This window comes from Schistocerca serialis, chromosome 2, assembly GCF_023864345.2.
Source record: "Schistocerca serialis cubense isolate TAMUIC-IGC-003099 chromosome 2, iqSchSeri2.2, whole genome shotgun sequence".
Taxonomy (NCBI): Eukaryota; Metazoa; Arthropoda; class Insecta; order Orthoptera; family Acrididae; genus Schistocerca; species Schistocerca serialis.
The window spans coordinates 509,671,097-509,695,708 of NC_064639.1; the positions used below are offsets into that span (position 1 = coordinate 509,671,097).

Here is a 24,612-nt window from a genome sequence, read left to right on the forward strand (position 1 = left end):
TCATACTACTTGCAGAATATACAGCAACCACAGAGCACATGGATCTCCGAAGCCTTACGAGCATAATAGAAATTTTCATTCTCCAGCCCCGAAATTCATTGAATTGTCGGCGAGTGGGTATCGTTTCAATTAGTATATGATTCATCACAACCCTTCACTACTGTGTTGAAAACTCATACCACCTTGCTGGCTTCACGTGCTGTCTGGTTCTATAATACAGCGTTTAGCAGTCGGTACTACAGTCTATCATTTCAGGAAGTGTATCAAATTTATTTAAGGTGTTGTGGTTGGCAGGAGAGCCAACACCGTGTTACTAGAGGAGGCCGAAATGCACGCGTTTTAGCTCACGCAGGCTGGCGTGAGGTCTGGAACAGGACAAGGAAATTACAATTTAGAAAAACGGACGTAGCTGGTGGAATACTTAACTTTAATCCATTAATGATGAACGTCGCTCTTGACGGTACATGATTCACAATATTAATAGTAACTGAATATGGCGCCTTGCTAGGTCGTAGCAAATGACGTAGCTGAAGGCTATGCTGAACTATCGTCTCGGCAAATAAGAGCGTATTTTGTCAGTGAACCATCGCTAGCAAAGTCGGTTGTACAACTGGTGCGAGTGCTAGGAAGTCTCTCTAGACCTGCCGTGTGGCGGCGCTCGGTCTGCAATCACTGATAGTGGCGACACGCGGATCCGACGTATACTAACGGACCGCTGCCGATTTAAAGGCCACCACCTAGCAAGTGTGGTGTCTGGCGGTGACACCACAGAAGGTTCTGTATTAGCCTAAAATTTTATCACTTATTTGCATCACTGTTATCCGCATTTTCACAGTCACAGCTGTCCCAGTTTCATCTCATCTCTCTTCATCTGGTTATCTAGACATCTCTTCAATTATACTTCCTCATTATTCTTGATGCCTGACAATCTAAATTATTGCCATCAAAGACCGAAACCGTATCACAAAAAGTGTTTTTGATTACTGGCTACTGGAAGCAAAGGCAGGGACAGTATATTAGTACACATGAAGATGCGTTAACGAAGGAGAAGCGCTGTAGAATTAGAGAAGGCAGTGAAGTTTGAGATCCCTTAGTCTCACTACTTAGTTATAAATCTAGATCTAGCTTAAATGAGATGTACATTGAGTGTGTAAGTAGTTAATACTTATAATTTGAGTGACTGTTAAGAATATTAAATATTAATCATTTACACCGATTACAATTCTTTTAAAATTAAAATATGTGTTGACCGAATCGAATCATAACTCATTGGAAATCATCTTTTGTCGCCACAATTATTTTCTCAAATCAGATTTGGTATGTACAAAACATTTTAGACTACATTTGTTTAATCTTATAACCAGTATGTCAACATGGTTCAAAGTTGCAATATATTTTTATTTCCTCAGACCGCAGTAGACTTTGAGAGGTGGGGCAGCACTGGTGGCTGGTCATATCATGGTACTATGAAGAGGAAAGACATTATGACGTTCCTGATTAAGAACTTCCCAAATGTCTTCAGAAGTATCTATGGTAGCATGGGCATCACAGGAAAGCCAATGCCAGCTGTAAGTACTAGAAACACATTGATTTCTATATACATACACAGACTTGAAGAGATTGCATAGGGCTTTGTGGTGTTAACGTTAGACACCACGCTAGAGGTTTGCGATAATCGATAGCGGTCCAGCACTTGCAACCTCTCTGGACTCGCTGGCGCTTGCAGCGCCGCTGTATGGAACGGACAGAGACTTGCAGGTCGCACCGGCCGATTCAGCTACAGGTCGTGAGCGAAGTCAGATTAGAATAGCCTTCAGCTCGCTAGGTTCGCAGCCTCTAGTTAGCGCATGTATTACGCACGTAATAGGATAACTGTGTTATCTTACCTGTTATATAATCCAGCTAATGTTTGTTAATGAGTCATTTGTATTCAAGAAAGATAGTTGTTATTAGTTGCCGGCCGGGTGGCCGGGCGGTTGTAGGTGCTTCAGTCTGGAACCGCGCGACCGCTACCGTCGCAGGTTCGAATCCTGCCTCGGGCATGGATATCTGTGATGTCCTTAGGTTAGTTAGGTTTAAGTAGTTCTAAGTTCTAGGGGACTGATGACCTCAGAAGTTAAGTTCCATAGTGCTCAGAGCCATTTGAACCATTTGATATTAGTTATGTTCCAGGAGCGCAGTAGCAAGACAAAGTTAAGTAAAAGTTATTTACTAAAGTATTCTAGTACTGATTATTATAGATTGTTCCAGAGTCCTGCAACCACCCCACTCGTGCTAGCCTCTATCATCCCACTGCAAATCCCAGGGGTAGCGATCGAAAAGCATCCTGCACTTGTGTGAGGTCATGACATGCTGCCATCGACCTTCACATCAGGTTTCTTGAGCAACAAACCGAGGACAGGAACCTGTGTCCGGTAAAGTCATCGATTGACGCTACAGAGCGTCGAAGTTATAAGCGCCTGTGCCCGCCACTAGGCCACTCCTTCTGCAGCAAACGTGGTTTGGTACACTGACGGAACGTAGGCGGAACGCGTCGCAATTTTGTTTGTTACGCAGTGATCGTGACTGATTGCCACGATCGCCAGTGGAGGAAATGGAACTAGCTGCTGCGTAGAGATGCCTCGTCTCCTTTGAAAGCGATACTCTGTTATCTTGGTGGATGGCAGTTTCTGACAATGGTTTCCATCTACAGTTTCTTTTCTTTTAGAATCCTCTAAAATCTCCAAAGAGTTTCGGTACACAAGAGAAAAATTCACTACAAATGGAAATTCGTGTCCGACCTCAACCAAGGTAACAGGTCGCCAAATTCATAGCAGACAAGGCGTTTCTACGCGACAGATAGCTCCGTCTCCTCCACTGGCGATCTTGGCGAGACTTTCCGGCTACCGACCGTCACCGTACAAAGTCACGTTTGGTGCCAAAGGGGTGAGTGGTGGGGGAGGGGGGGGGGGGCAGTGGCAGGCGCCGGTGTCCACAACCTCGGTGCTATATAGCGTAATTGGATGACGTTTCCGGACACGGATTCTCATACTCAATCTGTTTGTCAAGAAACCCGTGACTACCTCTCGAAGTTTGACGCAACATTTTTGGAAATCCGCCCTGAATATACACTATTCGCCATTAAAATTACTACACCACGAAGATGACGTGCTACAGACGCGAAATTTAACCGACAGGAAGAAGATGCTGTGATATGCAAATGATTAACTTTTCAGAGCATTCACACAAGGTTGGCGCCGGTGGCGACACCTACAACGTGCTAACATGAGGAAAGTTTCCAACCGATTTCTCATACACAAACAACAGTTGACCGGCGTTGCCTGGTGAAACGTTGTTGTGATGCCTGGTGTAAGGAGGAGAAATGCGTACCATCACGTTTCCGACTTTGATAAAGGTCGCATTGTAGCCTATCGCGATTGCGGTTTGTCGTATGGCGACATTGCTGCTCGCGTTGGTCGAGATCCAATGACTGTTAGCAGAATATGGAATCGGTGGGTTCAGGGGGGGTAATACGGAACGCCGTGCTGGATCCCAACGGCCTCGTATCACTAGCAGTCGAGATGAAAGGCATCTTATCCGCATGGCAGTAACAAATCGTACAGCCACGTCTTGATTCCTGAGTCAACATATGGGGACGTTTGAAAGACAACAACCATCTGCACGAACAGTTCGACGACATTTGCAGCAGCATGGACTATCAGCTCGGAGACCATGGCTGCGGTTGTTCCCTTGACGCTGCATCACAGACAGGAGCGCCTGCGATGGTGTACTCAACAATGAACCTGGGTGCATGAATGGCAAAACGTCATTTTTTCAGATGAATACAGGTTCTGTTTACAGCATCATGATGGTCGCATCCGTGTTTCGCAACATCGCGGTGAACGCACATTGGAAGCGTGTAATCGTCATTGCCATACTGGCGTATCACCCGGCGTGATGGTATGGGGTGCTATTGTTTACACGTCTCGGTCACCTCTTGTTCGCATTGACAACACTTTGAACAGTGGACGTTACATTTCAGCTGTGTTACGACCAGTAGCTCTACCCTTCATTCGATCCCTGCGAAACCCTACATTTCAGCAGGATAATGCACGACCGCATGTTGTAGGTCCTGTACGGACCTTTTTGGATACAGAAAATGTTCGACTGCAGCCCTGGCCAGCACATTCTTCAGATTTCTCACCAATTGAAAACGTCTGGTCAATGGTGGCCGAACAACTGGCTCGTCACAATACGCCAGTCACTACTCTTGATGAACTGTAGTATCGTGTTGAAGCTGCATGGGCAGCTGTACCTGTACACGCCATCCAAGCTCTGTTTGACTCAATGCCCAGGCGTATCAAGGCCGTTATTACGGCCAGAGGTGGTTGTTCTGGGTACTGATTTCTCAGGATCTATGCACCCAAATTCTGTGAAAATGTAATCACATGTAAATTCTAGTATAATATATTTGACCAATGAATACCCGTTTATCAGCTGCATTTCTTCTTGGTGTAGCAATTTTAATGGCCAGTAGTGTATAAGCTCACCAGATAAAAAGTTTGTCACCCCAGTACGCATACACAGCTGGCGTATGGATCGGGTCACGTGCTCAACTGCACATGCACAGCCTCTACCTGAGCGTGAGGCAGCAGCGATCAGTGAGACATTTGCGTTTCAAACGGACAGTCTACATAGGCATGAGTAAATGTAAGGATGTGGCAGACTGCCAAAAAGGAGTAATCGTGTCTGACTGTGCTCGTGGCCATGCAGTCTGTGAAGTTGCTGGATTTGTTGCTATTTCGCATCGGACAGTCCAACATGTCTACAAGTAGCGGTATGTAACACACTTCAGAACTGAGGTTGGAAAAAGATCCCGACTAAGGACTTGAGACGCGTTTCACGGCTTGTGGTTCACAGTCGGTTTCACACCTGACAGAAAGTGCTGCAGTCAGTGAATGGCCCATCCGAACCTGCTAGCGAGAGACCACGGCAACGAATACAGTGCGCAATGGACATTTGGCGTCTGTTACCTCGCAAGGGATCGTTGCTCACACTGCGTAATAAAGACTATAACAGGAAAGTATATTTTATCGGTTTTCTGAACACTCCCCCACACTATTACACCTCGATTAGCCTGCAAAATCACCTAACCCCACAGAAAATCTGTGGGACACATTGACGCCAGCTTCCCCGCAATTTTGTGGAATTGAGCTATTTGATTCAAATGGCTCTAAGTACTACGGGACTTAACATCTGAGGTCATCAGTCCCCTAAATTTAGAACTACTTAAACCTAACTAACCTAAGGACATCCCACACATACATGCCCGAGGCAGGATTCGAACCTGCAACCGTAACAGCCGCGTGGTTCAGGACTGAAACACCTAGAACAGCTCGGCTACGGCGGCCGGCCTGGATGCTGCATACTGCACAACCTCTTGGACTCACTTTCTGACCAAATCAAGGCGGTTACAAAGTCTGTGGACGGAATTACTCGGTATTAAATGGTGCATGTAATGATTTCTCTAGGGGTGACTAATTTTTATCAGGTGAAGTGAGCTTCAGTGTGTGTGTGTGTGTGTGTGTGTGTGTGTGTATGTGTGTGTGTGTGTGTGTGTCAGATTAAATTAAGCAGCTGCTATGAAAAGTTCAAAAGAAAAGAAAATGGGGAAACGGAACAAGAAGACGAAAATTTCAGTCGATAACACGTGGAATTAGTTGAAATATTTCTGAATGTTTTTGAGACTGGAGAAAACAGAACGAAAATATAGCAAAACAATGAATTGCAAGCAATGAAACCATGACGAAGTAAAACGAAGCTTACACTTGATAGATATCACATTCCATCCGTTAAGATGGCTGATGGTAGAGCAAATAACAACAGAGAGAGCATTACCAAAACGTTATAAGAATTTTTTAAACGTTTTTATAGTTCAAGAAGCGAATCAGAAAAACAAATGATGTGGCGTTTCTCCTATCGGGAGGTGATCAAGAATGTTTCTAATCTATCCATCTGTTTCCATATTCCCGGTCCTGAGCGCACCTGAAATTATAATGCTGTCATGCACTGCACGTACATTCTTCAAATTCTACATCTACATCTATATTGATACTCCGCAAGCCACCCAACGGTGTGTGGCGGAGGGCACTTTACGTGCCACTGTCATTACCTCCCTTTCCTGTTCCAGTCGCGTATGGTTCGCGGGAAGAACGACTGTCTGAAAGCCTCCGTGCGCGCTCTAATCTCTCTAATTTTACATTCGTGATCTCCTCGGGAAGTATAAGTAGGGGGAAGCAATATATTCGATACCTCATCCAGAAACGCACCCTCTCGAAACCTGGCGAGCAAGCTACACCGCTATGCAGAGCGCCTCTCTTGCAGAGTCTGCCACTTGAGTTTATTAAACATCTCCGTAACGCTATCACGGTTACCAAATAACCCGGTGACGAAACGCGCCGCTCTTCTTTGGATCTTCTCTATCTCCTCCGTCAACCCGACCTGGTACGGATCCCACACTGATGAGCAATACTCAAGTATAGGTCGAACGAGTGTTTTGTAAGCCACCTCCTTTGTTGATGGACTACATTTTCTAAGCACTCTCCCAATGAATCTCAACCTGGTACCCGCCTTACCAACAATTAATTTTATATGATCAATCCACTTCAAATCGTTCCGTACGCATACTCCCAGATATTTTGCAGAAGTAACTGCTACCAGTGTTTGTTCCGCTATCATGTAATCATACAATAAAGGATCCTTCTTTCTATGTATTCGCAATACATTACATTTGTCTATGTTAAGGGTCAGTTGCCACTCCCTGCACCAAGTGCCTATCCGCTGCAGATCTTCCTGTATTTCGCTACAATTTTCTAATGCAGCAACTTCTCTGTATACTACAGCATCATCCGCGAAAAGCCGCATGGAACTTCCGACACTATCTACTAAGTCATTTATATATATTGTGAAAAGCAATGGTCCCATAACACTCCCCTGTGGCACGCCAGAGGTTACTTTAACGTCTGTAGACGTCTCTCCATTGATAACAACATGCTGTGTTCTGTTTGCTAAAAACTCTTCAATCCAGCCACACAGCTGGTCTGATATTCCGTAGGCTCTTACTTTGTTTATCAGGCGACAGTGCGGAACTGTATCGAACGCCTTCCGGAAGTCAAGAAAAATAGCATCTACCTGGGAGCCTGTATCTAATATTTTCTGGGTCTCATGAACAAATAAGGCGAGTTGGGTCTCACACGATCGCTGTTTCCGGAATCCATGTTGATTCCTACATAGTAGATTCTGGGTTTCCAGAAATGACATGATACGCGAGCAAAAAACATGCTCTAAAATTCTACAAGAGATCGACGTAAGAGATATAGGTCTATAGTTTTGCGCATCTGCTCGACGACCCTTCTTGAAGACTGGGACTATCTGTGCTCTTTTCCAATCATTTGGAACCCTCCGTTCCTCTAGAGACTTGCGGTACACGGCTGTTAGAAGGGGGGCAAGTTCTTTCGCGTACTCTGTGTAGAATCGAATTGGTATCCCGTCAGGTCCAGTGGACTTTCCTCTATTGAGTGATTCCAGTTGCTTTTCTATTCCTTGGACACTTATTTCGATGTCAGCCATTTTTTCGTTTGTGCGAGGATTTAGAGAAGGAACTGCAGTGCGGTCTTCCTCTGTGAAACAGCTTTGGAAAAAGGTGTTTAGTATTTCAGCTTTACGCGTGTCATCCTCTGTTTCAATGCCATCATCATCCCGTAGTGTCTGGATATGCTGTTTCGAGCCACTTACTGATTTAACGTAAGACCAGAACTTCCTAGGATTTTCTGTCAAGTCGGTACAAAGAATTTTACTTTCGAATTCAATGAACGCTTCGCGCATAGCCTTCCTTACGCTGACTTTGACATCGTTTAGCTTCTGTTTGTCTGAGAGGTTTTGGCTGCGTTTAAACTTGGAGTGGAGCTCTCTTTGCTTTCGCAGTAGTTTCCTAACTTTGTTGTTGTACCACGGTGGGTTTTTCCCGTCCCTCACACTTTTACTCGGCACGTACCTGTCTAAAACGCATTTTACGATTGCCTTGAACTTTTTCCATAAACACTCAACATTGTCAGTGTCGGAACAGAAATTTTCGTTTTGATCTGTTAGGTAGTCTGAAATCTGACTTCTATTACTCTTGCTAAACAGATAAACCTTCCTCCCTTTTTTTTATATTCCTATTAACTTCCATATTCAGGGATGCTGCAACGGCCTTATGATCACTGATTCCCTGTTCTGTACATACAGAGTCGAAAAGTTCGGGTCTGTTTGTTATCAGTAGGTCCAATATGTTATCTCCACGAGTCGGTTCTCTGTTTAATTGCTCGAGGTAATTTTCGGATAGTGCTCTCAGAATAATGTCACTCGATGCTCTGTCCCTACCACCCGTCCTAAACATCTGAGTGTCCCAGTCTATATCTGGTAAATTGAAATCTCCACCTAAGACTATAACATGCTGAGAAAATTTATGTGAAATGTATTCCAAATTTTCTCTCAGTTGTTCTGCCACTAATGCTGCTGAGTCGGGAGGTCGGTAAAAGGAGCCAATTATTAACCTAGTTCGGTTGTTTAGTGTAACCTCCACCCATAATAATTCACAGGAACTATCCACTTCTACTTCACTACAGGATAAACTACTACTAACAGCGATGAACACTCCACCACCGGTTGCATGCAATCTATCCTTTCTAAACACCGTCTGTACCTTTGTAAAAATTTCGGCAGAATTTATCTCTGGCTTAAGCCAGCTTTCTGTACCTATAACGATTTCAGCTTCGGTGCTTTCTATCAGCGCTTGAAGTTCCGGTACTTTACCAACGCAGCTTCGACAGTTGACAATTACAATACCGATTGCTGCTTGGTCCCCGCATGTCCTGACTTTGCCCCGCACCCGTTGAGGCTGTTGCCCTTTCTGTACTTGCCCAAGGCCATCTAACCTAAAAAACCGCCCAGCCCACGCCACACAACCCCTGCTACCCGTGTAGCCGCTTGTTGCGTGTAGTGGACTCCTGACCTATCCAGCGGAACCCGAAACCCCACCACCCTATGGCGCAAGTCGAGGAATCTGCAGCCCACACGGTCGCAGAACCGTCTCAGCCTCTGATTCAGACCCTCCACTCGGCTCTGTACCAAAGGTCCGCAGTCAGTCCTGTCGACGATGCTGCAGATGGTGAGCTCTGCTTTCATCCCGCTAGCGAGACTGGCAGTCTTCACCAAATCAGATAGCAGCCGGAAGCCAGAGAGGATTTCCTCCGATCCATAGAAAGTTGAATGCAAGCATGCAAACGTGCATGCATCGTGTTGAACAGGCGTTTTTCCCTGTCCATTCTTCAAAATGTTTCAATTCAATTCAAATTCAACATTAAACGAAATGAAATCTCGGCATGATGCAAAATACACTGTCGGGAAAAAAGGAAGAGTTTTGCGACGTAAACGAAAGTTGGTAGGCGCGTTTCTACATCTGAAAGGTGATGTCTATTCTGTTTTCGCCACAGTCTCATAAGAGTGGCGATAGAAGCGCCTCTATGAGGAAACAAATCAGGTTTGCATGAAGTTACTCAAAAATGCCTTTAAGGTGACAAAGACGCCATTATTAGTACCTCTGAATGAGGTCGTGCAATAGGGCTATAAAAAGGTGCATGTTTGTTCTGCGAAGTTGCAAAAATGGTTAGCAGGAATGTAACCACTGTTTATGATTGTTGGAAGCGGTTGTCACGAGAAAGTACGGTCACAAGACGCCTGCTCTCCGGACGGCCACATTACAATACCGGGAGGGAAGATCGTCGTGTTCCGCGTATGGCTCTGCGCATCGTACTGCATCAGCAGTTGGCACCACTGTGACACGAGGAACTGTTCAGGGGAAGCTCCGTGCCAGACGCCCTGTAGCGCGCATTACACTGGCCATAAACCATCGCGACTTCAGTGACGTCAAGCGAGAGCTCGTAGAAAGGCAGGTTGTGAAAGCTAGTTCTGCCTCGGTGCCAGTGATGTGTATTTGTCTAGGGAGGCCAGTGGAAGGCCTGCAACCAACCAGACTGCGTGCTAGACACAGTGCACCTATAGCTGGGCTAATAGCCTGGGTGCCATTTTGCATGACAGCTGAAATACACTCCTGGTTATTCCACGCACCCTGTACGACAATCTGGTGATTCGACCTGTTGTGCTGCCATTCATGAACAGCATTCTTGGTAGTGGTTTCCAACAAGATAAAGCTCGCCCACATACCGCTGTTGCTAACACAACATGCTCTACAGAGCAGCGACATGTTGTCTTGGCCTACTCGATCACCACATCTGTCTCCAATCGAGCACATAGGGGACATCATCAGACGGCAACTCCAGCGTCATTCAGACCATCATGAACTGTCTCCGTATTTACCGACCTAGTGCAACAGACATGGACCTCCATTCCACAAACTGACATCCGGAGCCTGTTCAACACGATGCATGCACGTTTGCATGCTTGCATTCAACTTTCTAGCGGTTATATATGGTATTAACGTAGCAACATCTCACATTTGCAATGGCTTATCTCGCGCTCACATAACCTTTCATCTTACAATGTTAATCATTTAAATATGTTACCTAGACAAATCTATTTCCGAAATTTCATTACTCTACATTAATTATCTTTTTGGTGTTGTGATTTATTTTCCGTCAGTGTAATAGTACTACATCAGTCAAAAGTTTGTGGAAATTAACGCATCTGCAAAAGGTCGAAAAAACCTCAGGTGACTCCCGTACATAAGAAGTGTAAACGAACTGACCTGCATAATGACGGACCGATTTCCTTAACGTTGGTTTCCTGCAAAATGCTTAAATACATTCTGATTTCGAACGTGATAAATTTCCTTGAGACAGGAAAGCTTCTGTCCACGACTCAGCACTGGTGCAAAAATCAACTTGTCTCTTTCTAACATGGTATCCTGCGAACCACGGATGAAGGGAAAGCAGCAGAGTTCATAATCCTAAATTTTCTGTAAGCATTTGACACTGTACCGAGGTGCAGACTGCTGACGAAGATTCGAGCCTACAAATAAGACTCACAGATAACGTGAGTGGCTCGAGTCTTCTTAAGTAACAGAAACCAGTACGTTATACCCTGACGACGCCTGCCGCTCGGATTCTGAGGTCATCCTCGGCTTCTTTTGGCGGATGATTGATTGGTGAAGGCAACTAGCATCGCACACGGCGTGCAGACGAAACTCACTATCTTAGCATTGTACACAGAGTCGATCGCAGTCCTCTGGGTTGGAACGGAGAGGAAGGTCTAAACCAGAGACATCGACGACTCCGCCACGTTATCGGATGCGAATTTCCCGATGTCCGCTATCAGGTGCAGATCCGTAGCGTTCCTCTTAGTTGAACAGGCGTACACTACATGCAGAAAGCTGTGACTAGGATAGCAGAGTACGTGTGACATGCACGTGGGGGTTATTATGTAAGAAGAACCCCCCTTGGGTTCAGAGACGAACTGCCCAACATAATCTAGCTTACAAGGGAACCTCCCCATCGCACCCCCCTCAGATTTAGTTATAAGTTGGCACAGTGGATAGGCCTTGGAAAACTGAACACAGATCAATCGAGAAAACAAGAAGAAGTTGTGTGGAATCGTGAAAAAAATTAGTAAAAATACAAACTGAGTAGCCCATGTGCAAGATAAGCAATATCAAGGTGAAAGTGAGCTTAGGTGCGTCGTGGTCGCGTGGTTAGAGTGAGTAGCTGCGGAACGAGAGGTCTTGGGTTCAAGTCTTCCCTCGACCGAAAATTTTACTTCCTTTATTTTCGCAAAGTTATGATCTGTCCGTTCGTTCATTGACGTCTCTGTTCACTGCAATAAGTTTAGTGTCTGTGTTTTGCGACCGCAACGCAAAACCGTGCGTTTAGTAGACGAAAGGACGTGCCTCTCCAATGGGAACCGAAAACATTTGATCGCAAGGTCATAGGTCAACCGATTCCTCCATGGGAAAACACGTCTGATATATTCTATACGACACTGGTGACGGCATGTGCGTCACATGACAGGAATATGTTGTCGACCCACCTAATTTGTACACTTAGCGAATGGGTAAAAAGATTCTTCTACCTTGCCCGATTTAGGTTTTCTTGCGGATGTGATAATCACTCCCAAAAAAGTGATGAAAACTTAAGAGTTTGTCACATAAACGGAAAATAAAAAATTAAACCTTTTACTCGACGGACGACTTGAACCCAGGACCTCTCGTTCCGTACCTGCTCTCGCTAACCACGGGACCACGGCGCTGCTTGACTCCCAGTGTCCTTGATGTTGCCTATCTTCGCATGGACTACTCAGTTTGTATATTTTACTAATTTTTTTCATAGTTCCACACAACTTCTTCTTCTTTTCTCGATTGATCTGTGTTCAGTTTTTCAAGGCCTATCCACTGTGCCAACGTATAATTAAATCTGAGGGGGGTGCGATGGGGATGTTCCCTTGTTAGAACAGCCTCAATGTTCTCACAGAATGCGCCTCCTCATCGATCTGATACGATGTTGTGGTCTTCAGACCGAAGACTGGTCTGACGTAGCTCTCAATGCTACGCTATCATGTGCTAGCCCCTTCATCTCTGAATAACCACTGCAAGTTACATCCCACGGAATTTGCTTACAATATCCGTCTCTTGGTTTTCATCTACAATTGTAACCCCCGACACTTCCATCCAATACTAAATCTTTGATTACGTGACGTCTCAGAATGTGTACTATTAACCGATCCCATCTTCTCGTCAGGTTGTGCCACAGATTTCTTTTTTCCCCAGTTCTGTTCGGTACCTTCATATTAGTTACGTAATCCTAATCTTCAGGATTCTTCTGTAGCACCCCTGTTTGGCGCAGCATTCACGCTGACCTCACGTCATGTGACGTCCACCTTTCTGTACACGACTGAGAGGCCTCTGGTAACATGCTCCCGTATTATCATTCATATCCACCGATTGGTTATTATTTCTTACTTTATCTATCCCATTCATAAGGTTTGAGAGCAGTGAACTTCTTGTGAATTGCTTCGAAAGCGACTTCAACGACTTTGATCAATTAGTACCCAGATAGCAACGCCGCCGATCACTATTTCACTGACAGGGAAAGAGCTCCTACAAACTTTCAATCTAATATACTTAATGTAAACAAGCAGGCAAGTCAGGTGTGGTTAGCTGCTGTTATAACTGGGTAGCTATAAAACTTGAAAAATATTTACATGCGTTAGAAAATGCGACGTATTGTTCGCAATAACCGTGATACATTTAATTATTTTGGATGTATTTCGGGTGCGCCGTCTCATAAGATACTTTCATGAGGTATACATTCATCTGTTTCAGAGGACTACTAGATATTATGTATTTTAGTGTTTCTCGTACTTGTAAATAACAGTCCGTGTATAGCAGTATTCGCATCAGAGTCTGGTGGTTGTATTTTGTTTCCCATCACAATCACTGAAAGAGATATAACACAGAGATATTAATGCGTCTGACCATGTCACCTGTTTGCAGGATACTTACCAAATGGTGAACTTCAAACCGGAGGGTCTGAAACTTGAAAAACTTCCTCAGCTGCCGTATGGTCGGTACAGATTAATGGCGAAACAATCCAAAGATGACATTGCGTTAGGCTGCCTGCAGTTTATTGTCAATGTCCTGGAAGTCGCTTAATAGGTAACAGGTACGTTGATCTACATGTATTACACGGATTATTATTCATAAACGTAGACTGTATGCAATAAGTACGCCAAATTCGCCAGATAACAAGATGACAAATGTATTCGTAGGCAGTTCTTTCGTTACACAGTCCAACACACCAGCGTTACAGTGGTCATTACCTTCTTTGAGTCTGTCTTCCTTTAGTAACAGGTGTTGGAAATCGTAGCATAAATGATATTACACTGCACAACACTATTATCACACTGATGTGAACACATCACTTGTACTAGATTGTTTACTGATTCACAGTATGTCTTTTCCCTTGTACTTCATCATATTCAGAAATGTCCTGTGATCGTTATACTGTTGTGTTGACCTATCGCAATATCGAAGCTTACTGAGTTCCAAAGATGACAGAATTCACAGTGCCTGCTGCGTCTGTCACAACAGTCTCAAAACGGTTAAGAGTATCTACTGCCATGACAGGTCTATGTTCGAATGCTCAATCACGTCAGCTAAGCACACCTCGGAAGAAAGTCTTGGCTTGTTGGCAGAGAACGCAATGCATCTCTGACGGCTATACTCTCTAATAGTTCTGAACCTTCCTGAGGTCATTACTCCACCCCACCACCAGCCCATAAAAACATTAGTATCTAACTAAAGAACAGAAATTTATTTAATTGAGCACTTTCATTTTTAAAATAACGAAAGATAAATTATACGTATTTGTTGTGTCTATTTTATTAAACCACTAAGTAATGAATCAGTGAGACAATTGGTACTGACGATTCCTAACATGTTTCTCTCTTTACAGTACGATGGAAAAAATGTCAATGCATTGGTAGCGCTATCTGCAACACTTTCTCAAACAAAAAGCTAACTATCCACATTGAGGGTAGCCACTTGCTACGAAATATTCCTTCTCTGCACCGCTCTCCTCCCTAGCGACACTTGTTCCACCCACAATTATACCTCACTTGGGATGTTGCCAGTGCTTTATGCCTGAACATTACCAATAACAATAATAATAATAGAGTGTAGAACCTACAGAAGTGTGGTAGCCACTGTATAGTTATAGTTATTTTGTGCTGTCAGTTATTCCGTTCGGTGCTGCGAAGCAAAAACTAAGCAATTTATATTCTGTTGCTGGAACCACTTACAACTCGGAGAAGGCGTTTTAATGAGATATTTATTTATATTTGACGTATGTGTCTCAATCTTACTGTCATATACCAGTTATACAAAATACAAGTGTGAGTGTAGTGGGTCGGCTATGTGAGAAAGATATAGTACGTACCTTAGTATCAGTAGCCGTAACGTCTGCTACAGTGTCACGCTTTAATGCTACTATATTTAAGAAATTGGCCAAATGCGGGTAGGAGTCGTGTACTGAGAGTTCTGTGCAAACTTAATACCAGTGTATATATACAGGGTGGACATTAATAATGCCGACAAACTGCAGGGACGGATTCATGACCGGAAATGGAAGGAAAAACATCTATGAACATGTGTCTGGGTATGCAGCGCTGCCGCAGTAGACGGTGCTGGCAAATGACAGTTCTTCTGCCTACGTGGCGTGGTTCCTTGTGTAATGCGGGCTGTGTGATTGACGCAATGTACTGTAAGCAGCAGAATGATCCGGTGCTCATGTCGGGAACACTCCGAATGGTGTTTCTGTACAGCCAAGCATATGGAAATACAGCACAGCTTTACTAAAATAAATACCCTAACAGGCACCAGTCACATCACATAACATGCCAAGTCCTTTTCGGGCGTTTGTAAGATCGTGAATCCTTTCAGATAGACGAATGTGCAGGGAAGTGGCGGACTGTGCGCACCGCCAGATTTGAAGTACCAGGTTCCACAGGATACTGAGATAACCCTAGTAGATGCTCCATACAGAAGATTTAATAAAATATATTTTATTTACTTACTAAAACATGACCACAGCTTACATTTTATTTTTGCATGCAGTAATGGTCGTCTACTATGCTTTTGACGGATGATGAAGGCAATGTACATTCTAATGACAAAAGATTTTTTTATGTGATACAGCCGCAGTTTAACTATTTTCGCATTGTTTTTACTTTAGTTGCAAAATTTCATGATTCTAGGTCAACGGGAAGCACCCTATTGGTATTGATGAGCGAGTTTCCGATTATCAAAATATGTATCTTTTGACTGAATTGACATGTAAGTTTAAAAGTTGTCCACCGCCAAGGGACGACACACCTTGACGTTTGACGTAAATTGAAACTTAATAAGTCTACCTGTTCGTGAGGAAACAGGTTTTCAACAGTAGGACGGACGGGCAGACAGAAAGACAGACAGACAAACGAATAACAAAGCAGGCCTAAGAGGGTTCCGTTTTTACAGACTCAGACACGGAACCCTAAAACGAAATGGTGGCAATAGTAATGCTCCGTCAAAAATAATTTAGGTTCGTTACAAAAAAACAACTAAAACCATTCGTTATTACTCCACACACTGTGAACCTCTGTTCTATTAAGAAGATGTATTGCGTCAAAGTTACTGCCATCAATAAGCCCCTAGAGCAATAGTTTCTAGTCTTGGTAGTAATTACTTCCTAAGGAGTAAAATGAAATTTTCTGAACGGTACAAGTAGGATTAATTTGTATTTCAGTCACTAAATAATACTGTTTTTAAAAGACCGCTAATGTTATCACTATTTCCTAAGACTAAAATACTTACTTCGTAAGCTGCTAAATATTTACTTTTTTTCAAGTTATATATGGTACAGTGAAACTTGCTGGTCGATTAAGACTCTGTGTCAGCCCGACACTCGAACTCGGGACTTTTGCTTTCCGCGGGCAAGTGTTCACCAGCTGAGCTACCCAAGCACGAATTACGGCCTCTCAGCGCAGCTTTACCTCCGCCAGTACCTCATCTCGTAACTCCAAAAATTCACAGAAGTTCTCCTACCAAACTTGAAGGACTAGCAGTCCTGGAAGAAAGGATATTTTAGAGACAAGACTTATCCACAGACTGGGGGATGTTTCCAGAACGAAATTCTCACTCTTCAGTGGAGTATGTGATATGAAACTCCCTCGTAGATCAAAGCTGTGTGCCTGACGGAGACTCGAAATCGGGACTTTTGCCTTTCGCGTGCATGTGCTCACGAAGCACAGCACAGCTCTTGAACTGTCCTCACAGATTTTCTTCCACCAGTATCTCATCGCGCACCTCACAAAGCTCGTAGAATTTTCCTGCTAAACTTGCGTGTCAAACACCCCTGGAAGACGGAATATTGCTGAGACAAGTCTCGAAGGTAGGAGATGAGGAACTGGCGGAAGTTAAGTTGTGACGATGGGTCGAGAATCGCGCTTGGGTAACTCAGATGGTAAGCGCCTACCCACAAATGGCGAAGGTCCTGAGTACTTGTCTTGGTCCGGGACACAGTTTTAATCTGCCAGAAACTTTCGTATCAGCGTATACTCTGTTGCAGAGTAGCTGAACCAGTCTCCAGGCTGTGGTTAAGCCATGTCTCTGCAATAACCTTTCTCCTGAGTGTTCTAGTCCTCCACGTTGCGCAGGAGAGCTTTTGCGGAGTGCGGGAAATAGTAGATCAGGTTCTGAACGGAAGAGATTTGCGACGACAGTCATGAGCTCTGCTGGAGTAACTTAAAAGTATAGGAACTACCCGCGAACAGCAAAGATCCCGAGTTCGAGTCTCAGTATGCAAAACAGTTTTAATCTTCACCGAGGTTTCACATCAGCGCACGCTCCCCTGCAGAGAGAAAGCTGTATTCGAGAAGCATCCTCCAGGCTGTGGCTGAACCATGTCTGCCGTATCCCTTCCCCCATCATTGCTAGAACTGGCAGTATCGCGAAAGAGCTTCTGTGAAGTTTAGAAGGTAGGAGATGAGGTGCAGGTGAAAGTGAAGCTGTGAAGACGATAGCGAGCTGTGCAGGGGCAAGACAACAGGTGAGCAAAGCAATGGCACCGGGTTTGGCCTCGGTTCAGCAGACAGTTTTAATCTCCCAAGATTTTTTCTATCGGGGCACATTCCGCTGCAGAATAAAAATTTCTTTCTGAATACATTCCACAGATGGTCGCTAAACTATATATGCGCAGTATCCTAACTTCCTGGAATGCTAGCCGGTCGGTGTGGCCATGCGGTTCTAGGCGCTTCATTCTGGAACCGCGTGACCGCTACGGTCGCAGGTTCGCAATCCTGCCTCGGGCATGGATGTGTGTGATGTCCTTAGGTTAGTTAGGTTTAAGTAATTCTAAGTTCTAGGGGACTGATGACCACAGATGTTAAGTCCCATAGTGCTCAGAGCCAAACTGGACTGCTAGTCCAGCAAGTTTCGTGAGAGAGCTACTGTGAGGTTTGAAAAGTACGACAGGATGGGTCGTGAGTCGTGGTTGTATACCTCAGTTGGTGAAAACTTCCCGGGAAGCGGCAAAGGTCCAATGCTCGTGTCTTGGTCTGTCACACAATTTCAGTCTGCCAGAAAGTTTCATAACAGTGCATGCTCTCTCGTACAATGAAGATTTCGTACTGGAAAAATCCTTCAAGCTGTGACTAAGCCACGTGACTGCAATATCCTTTTTCCAGGTATACAAGCCCTGTGAGTTTTGCAGGAGAGTTTCTATTGAGCTTGGGAGGTAGGCTATGAATTACTGGGTGAAATAAAGCTGTGAAGACGGGGTAGCGAAATTGGTGATCACTTACCCGCAAACGGCAAAAATTCACTGTACGAATCTTGGTTAGACACAGTTTTAATCTGGCAGGACGTTTCGTATCGGCAGACGGTCAGCTGCAGGATGAAAACTTCATTCTGGAAACATCCCCCGGGCTGTGTCTAACCCATGTCTCTCGAATATCCTTTCTTCGAAGTGTGCTACTCGCGGACGTTTCGCAGGAGAGCTTCTGTGGAATTTTTAAAGTAGGAGATGAGGTAGTGACAGAGGTAAAGCTGTGAAGGCTGTCGAGAATTTTGGTGGGGTTACTCAACAGATGAGTATCTACCTGCAGAAGAAAAAGGTACCAAATTCGAATCTAGTTACGGTACACTTTTTCAATCGCCCAATAAGTTTCGTATCAGTGCACGCTCCGCTGCAGAGCGAAAATCTCCTTCTTGAAGCATCAACCACGCTGTGCCCAAGCCAGGTCTCTGCAATATCCTTTCTTCGAGGAGTGCTAGTCCTGCAAGTGTCGAAGGAGAGCTTCTGTGAAATTTGAAATTCGACGGATGAGGCACTGGTGAAAGTAAAGCTTTGAGGACGAGTCGATAATCGTGCTTGGGTCCTCAGGGATGGGCACTTACCCACGAAAGGCTAAGTTATCGAGTTCGAATCTCCGGCACACAGCTCTACTCTGCCGGGAAGTCAAGCATCGGCACACAGTCTGTTGCGGAGTAAAATTTTCACTCTGGAAACATCCCACAGACTGTTGCTAAGCCGTGTCTCAGTGATTTTCTTTCTTACAGGATTGATAGTCCTTCAAGTTTCGCAGGAGATTGTCTGCGAGGTTAAGAAGGTAGGAGTTTGGTATTAGCCGAACTAAAGCTATGAAGACAGGTCGTGAGTTACGCCTGGGTAGCGCAGTTGGTGAGCACATATCCTGCAAAGGTAAATATTCCGAGTTCGTCCCTCGGACCAGAAACAGTTCAAATCTGCGAGGAGATTCCATATCAGCGCACACACCGCCGCACAATGAAAATTTCACTCCGGAAACACGTCCCAGGTTCTGGCGAAGCCATCTCTCTGCAATATCCTTACTTCCAGGAGTACAGACCTGAAAGTTCTGTAGGACAGCTTTTGTTACGTTGAATGATTTAGATAAGTTACTGTCTGATCTAATGATCGGAGGACGGGTCATGAGTTGTGCTTTGTTGCCACAGTTGGAGAGCACTTCCCGCAAAGTGCAAAGGTCCATTGTTCAGGGCTTGGTCGGAAACAAAGTTTTAATCTATCAGGAAATTTTATAACAGCGCACAGTCCGCTGCAGAGTGAAAATTTCATTCTGGAAACATCCCCCAACCTGTTCAAATGGTTCAAATGGCTCTGAGCACTATGGGACTTAACTTCTGAGGTCATCAGTCCCCTAGAACTTAGAACTATTTAAACCTAATTAACCTAAGGACATCACACACACCCGTGCCCGAGGCAGGATTGGAACCTGCGACCGTAGCGGTCGCGCGGTTCCAGACTGTAGCGCCTAGAACCGCTCGGCCACCCAGGCCGGCCCCCAACCTGTGCCTAACCCATCTCTCTGGAATATCCTTTCTTTCAGAATTAATAGTCCTGCAAGTTTCGCAGGAGGCATTTTGAGAAAGTTTTAATGTGGGAGATGGTTTACCGTCGGAAGTATAGCTGTGAGGACTGTCGTGATTCGTGGTGGGATAACTCAACAGATGAGCAACTAACCGCGACCATTAAAGGTCCCAAGTTCCAGTCTCACTCTGGTGCACAGTTTTAATCTCCAGGAAATTTCATATCAGCTAACACACCGCTGCACAGTGAAAATTCTTTTCTGGAAACATCCTCTAGGCTGTAGTTAAGTAATCTTTCTGCAGTATCCTTGCTTCCCGAAATGCTAGATGTGCATGGTTTGAAGGCGAAATTCGTTGAAGTTTGAAAAGAACGGGACGAGTTACGAGCTAAAGTGAAACTGTGACAACAGGTCGTGGTTAGATTTTGGGTAGCTCCGCTGACGAGCAATGGGCGCGAAAGGCAAATGCCAGGGATTCAAGTCTTGGTCGGGCACCCAGTTTTAATTTGCCAGGAAGTTTTATATCAGTGCACACTCCGCTGCAGAATGAATATTTCGTTCTGGAAATGTTCCCGAGATCGTGGCTAAGCCATTTCTATGGAGCATTGTGTTTTCCAGGCGTGCTAATGGTGCAAGTTTTGCGAGAGAGCTGCTATGAAGTTAGAAAAGTAGCAGACGAGGTACTGTCTGAAGTAAAGTGGTGGACGCGTCGTCTGACGTTCTTGGGTTGCTGAGTTGGTGAGCGCTTACTCGAGAATGGCAAAGGTCCCGTGTTCGACACTCAGTCGGGGATACATTTTTAATCTGCCAGGAAGTTTCGTATGAGCGATGGGGGGTGAAATTTAATTCTGGCATATGACAGTGTTACGGAGGCCTCGGTTTGTGAAACGAATATGTGATTGTCTTCCTCACATTCTTTGTACCTTGTACCGTCTATGACAATAAAATTGTGACAAGCGTATCACACATGCTTACGAATCTCAAGATAATGCTTTTCCCGTGTTATATGAATTTTCCGCAGTGATCACAAATTTGTTTCATTATTCTCTCGGCAACAATAAATAAACTAATTTACAGCACAGTACAACAATAGCAGTGTAATGCCTACTACGCTGCTGTAGTTCCTACAAATATTATTGTTGCTATATTATTAATAATATTATTATTATTATTCTATTATCATTGGCAGTGCTCAGACACAAATCATCGTCAGCCTGAAGTTTTCCCATTTTTGCTATTTCAGAAGTAAAGTGTTCCGCAATCAAGTGATTTAATGCGCAACATTGTTAACTTGTTGACTTTAAATAGTGGTGCAGGGATGGGTGAAGCAAGTGTTGCAACGGAGAGGAATGGTGCAGAGGATGCATGTTTTGCAATCATTGTTCATTCTCAATGCGGATAGTTATTTCGGATAGTTATCTTTCCTTTCCGAGAAGGAGTTCTAGAGAGCACCCACAATGCGCTGAGAAGTGATTCATTATTCTGTAAGAAAAGATTGTTAGATATAAGTAGTTTCAATTATCTCATTGACTCATTAGTTAACTGTTTAATAAAACAACTACAGAATCATAGCGAACATTCTTCGTTCCAGAATCTTACTCGTAGTGCGAAACACTTATTGAGCGAAACAATTTAATCCGTATAAATTAATATAAATTACGAGAATGCGTTCCATAGTGAAAAAGTACTAGAAATTTTATCTTATTCATGACAATTATTCAAAGAAAATTATACACACAGTATTATGTTCTTTATTATACACGATACATAACTAATTCTTTTTTACTAGGAAGCTATCTATAGTTATTTGTTTCTGCCGACGCTTCAACTCTTGACGAAAATGCGACACAGCATTATCGTCAAATAAATTTGTAGCGCATAGAGGCACTGCTTTATTGGGGTGATGATTTTCAATGTACGATGCAACCTATTCCCCTGCTTTCGGCATTGCTCTTACTGCGCCAGAAGATGTCTGCTTTGCTTTTACCGCCCCCTCCTCATACCCTGCAGGGCTCGTCTCCACAACTTCTTGCTGGGAACTCCACTGGAACTCCATATGTTCTTCGGTGGCTGTGATATTCCACAAGCTCACAAGCTCATCGATATTATTGTTTTCCACTTCTAGTCCCATGCTGTTGGCCAAAGACATAATCTCGTTGACTACAAGCTCCACGGGTAACGACTCAAATGCCTCAGAGTCACATTCGACGATGCACTCCAGCCAGTTCTTCTTCCAAGCAGAAACGAGAGTTCTCTTGGTAACCCCTTCCCATGACTTTTCGATCATCTTCACGCAGGCGGAGATGTTGAAGTGGTATTTCCAAAACTCTCTGAGAGTGAGATTGGTAGCTTCCTGCCTCGGGCATGGGTGTGTGTGATGTCCTTAGGTTAGTTAGGTTTAAGTAGTTCTAAGTTCTAGGGGACTTATGACCTAAGATGTTGAGTCCCATAGTGCTCAGAGCCATTTTTGTAATGACTTCAGAAACATGCAGTTTCTCTTATTCTAGCTACGAAACGCAGTGTAATTGTTCAAGTGTCTATCCAGAAGGTGTAAGTGGGCCGAACAGTTGTAACGTTGACATGAATTTGTATCAAAGCACTGTGGTATGCAATAGGAAAAAAAAGTAATCATTACATGAAGCTAGTGTTTCTTGGGACTTTCATCACAAAAAACTATATAAAACCCATTTCAGCTAGATTCGGGATTCATACTGTTTTTTCAAGCAACTGTATATGATATATCGTGCTCTCCATGTGTGGAAAATGCTCTCTTTTTGGTTACCAAAACCTCCGTTACATCCATTTCATCCATTACTTTACCAACTCAGTAAACATAGATAATTGTACCAAACTTATTGCAAAAGTCTTAAAATAACACCTCTGTGTTAATTCTCCACTTAATTTCAAATATGATTTAAGCATTTATCTTGTATCTTAATGAATTGGCAAATGTCTTGTCATAAAATTCTACCGATCGTGACACCAATTATTTTCGAGGAGACCGCATTATACATACTTATTGAATTGCTATTTCCGAGTAATGTTGGACGTATTCACACCAAGGACGTCGGTAGTTCAATTTCCATACCCCAGCCTGCAACATTATGATGTGTGTGAGAGCAATGTCACGGTTGAATGTTTCGTACCAGGTAATGCGACGGAAAACTGTCTGTGAGTACGACCTACGTGCAATCTTACAAGGAACCCACTGAGTGCGAGGTCGCAAGTTTAGCCTTTAGTAAGGATCATTTGAAAGCGTTGTATTAATAATTATGACAGGAAGAATATTAGCTGGTAATGCCTCGCCATGTTCATCAGGAGGGCGACAAAAAACGGATGTCCGGGAGACGCAGGGATCAACGTTCTGTGGCATGTATGCATTGCATCTCACAAATTGAACAACGTTAACATTAAAAAGATGGTAAAAGCAAATCTTTAACTTGCATCATGAACACCGAGTGAAAAATGGCGCACAGCGGAGATCACAATGGTTCGCACCATCAATGTCGAAAGCGACCTCCCTGGGAGTTAGAAACCGTGCAGGAGGTTCAACTAGGTATCCACTCCTAAAGGATACATATAGCATCATATTGGTGTAACGGGATAATGAGAACTGATGGAATGTGATGGCCTGCAATCAAACGCGAAAGAGTCTGTCGTGGAGCTTATCATGAAACTGACTAAAAGGCGTACCTACGGATTGTGAGATAATGTTTTATAGGCACGGAGAGAACAAACATCTAGAGGATGCATTTGTCCAGTGATTCCTGGTGGTATGAATTGCAATGCAAAACTTTTCGGGAGGGATAATTTGCTCTAAAGCAGTATGAGTTTTATACATAGACGAGGAATTAACCAAAAGCAAGTTATTTTGACCAGCTATTGGCTAAAAACAGCGCTCATACCATAGTTGCTGTACTCTTACGCCCATTTTCCCACTCTTACTGCTGCGATGTAAATATTTCCTTCTGCCCTTGCAAGAACAAGCACACGAGACAGAACTGCACGGGCACAGTACCTCCACTTTATCACAGCACAATAAATAGCTTTCCAGCCAATTTACTACCAAGATTAACAGTCAGTTTAATTGTATACGAATGCGTTAGGGCACTGATGTTAGTTGATGTTGATAATACTCTCTTGGTCCTGCGTTCCTTTCATATGCATTTCCTCTTCAAATCCCGACTGGTCAGAGTTGGAAACAAATTACTTACTGAACGATGGGATAAGTTCGTTTGTCTCTTCTTCTGGTCGTTCCGCAGTTTTCTGTGCACCGTCAAATTGACGATTTGTTTGAAATTTCGTTATCTTGCGTCTTCCAATTCTGTAGCACTGTTTGAAGTTTGCCACCATCCACTACTTCCCTTGAAGCCACTGTAATATGTTATATATATATATATATATATATATATATATATATATATATATATATATATATAGTTAAGGCACACCGGCCATTTGACCACCTTCTTCTGTGTGGATGTACAAACAGTACCCGAACTCACGGGAATCGGCAAAAAAGCCGCGAGTAATGAGTAAGATGGGCAGGGGCACAATGAATATAGTGCGGGACAATACGTTGGGAATGTGGGTCTCATGGGAGGCGTGGCAGAGATAAGTCCCTGCAGTCGCAGTATCGTCTGTGTCCTCGGTGGCTCAGATCGATAGAGCGTCTGCCATGTAAGCATTAGATCCTGGGTT

General features: G+C 44.0%; 1 long non-coding RNA gene across 1 annotated transcript in view; it reads left to right on the forward strand.

Moving 5' to 3' along the window:
• Positions 1-24,612, forward strand: part of LOC126457479 (uncharacterized) — a 42,736-nt gene that overhangs the window by 8,042 nt on the left and 10,082 nt on the right. The window contains exons 2-3 of the long non-coding RNA XR_007585475.1: positions 1,410-1,568; positions 13,523-13,691. This is a non-coding gene — a long non-coding RNA (uncharacterized LOC126457479). The remainder of the gene's footprint in view (positions 1-1,409; positions 1,569-13,522; positions 13,692-24,612) is intronic.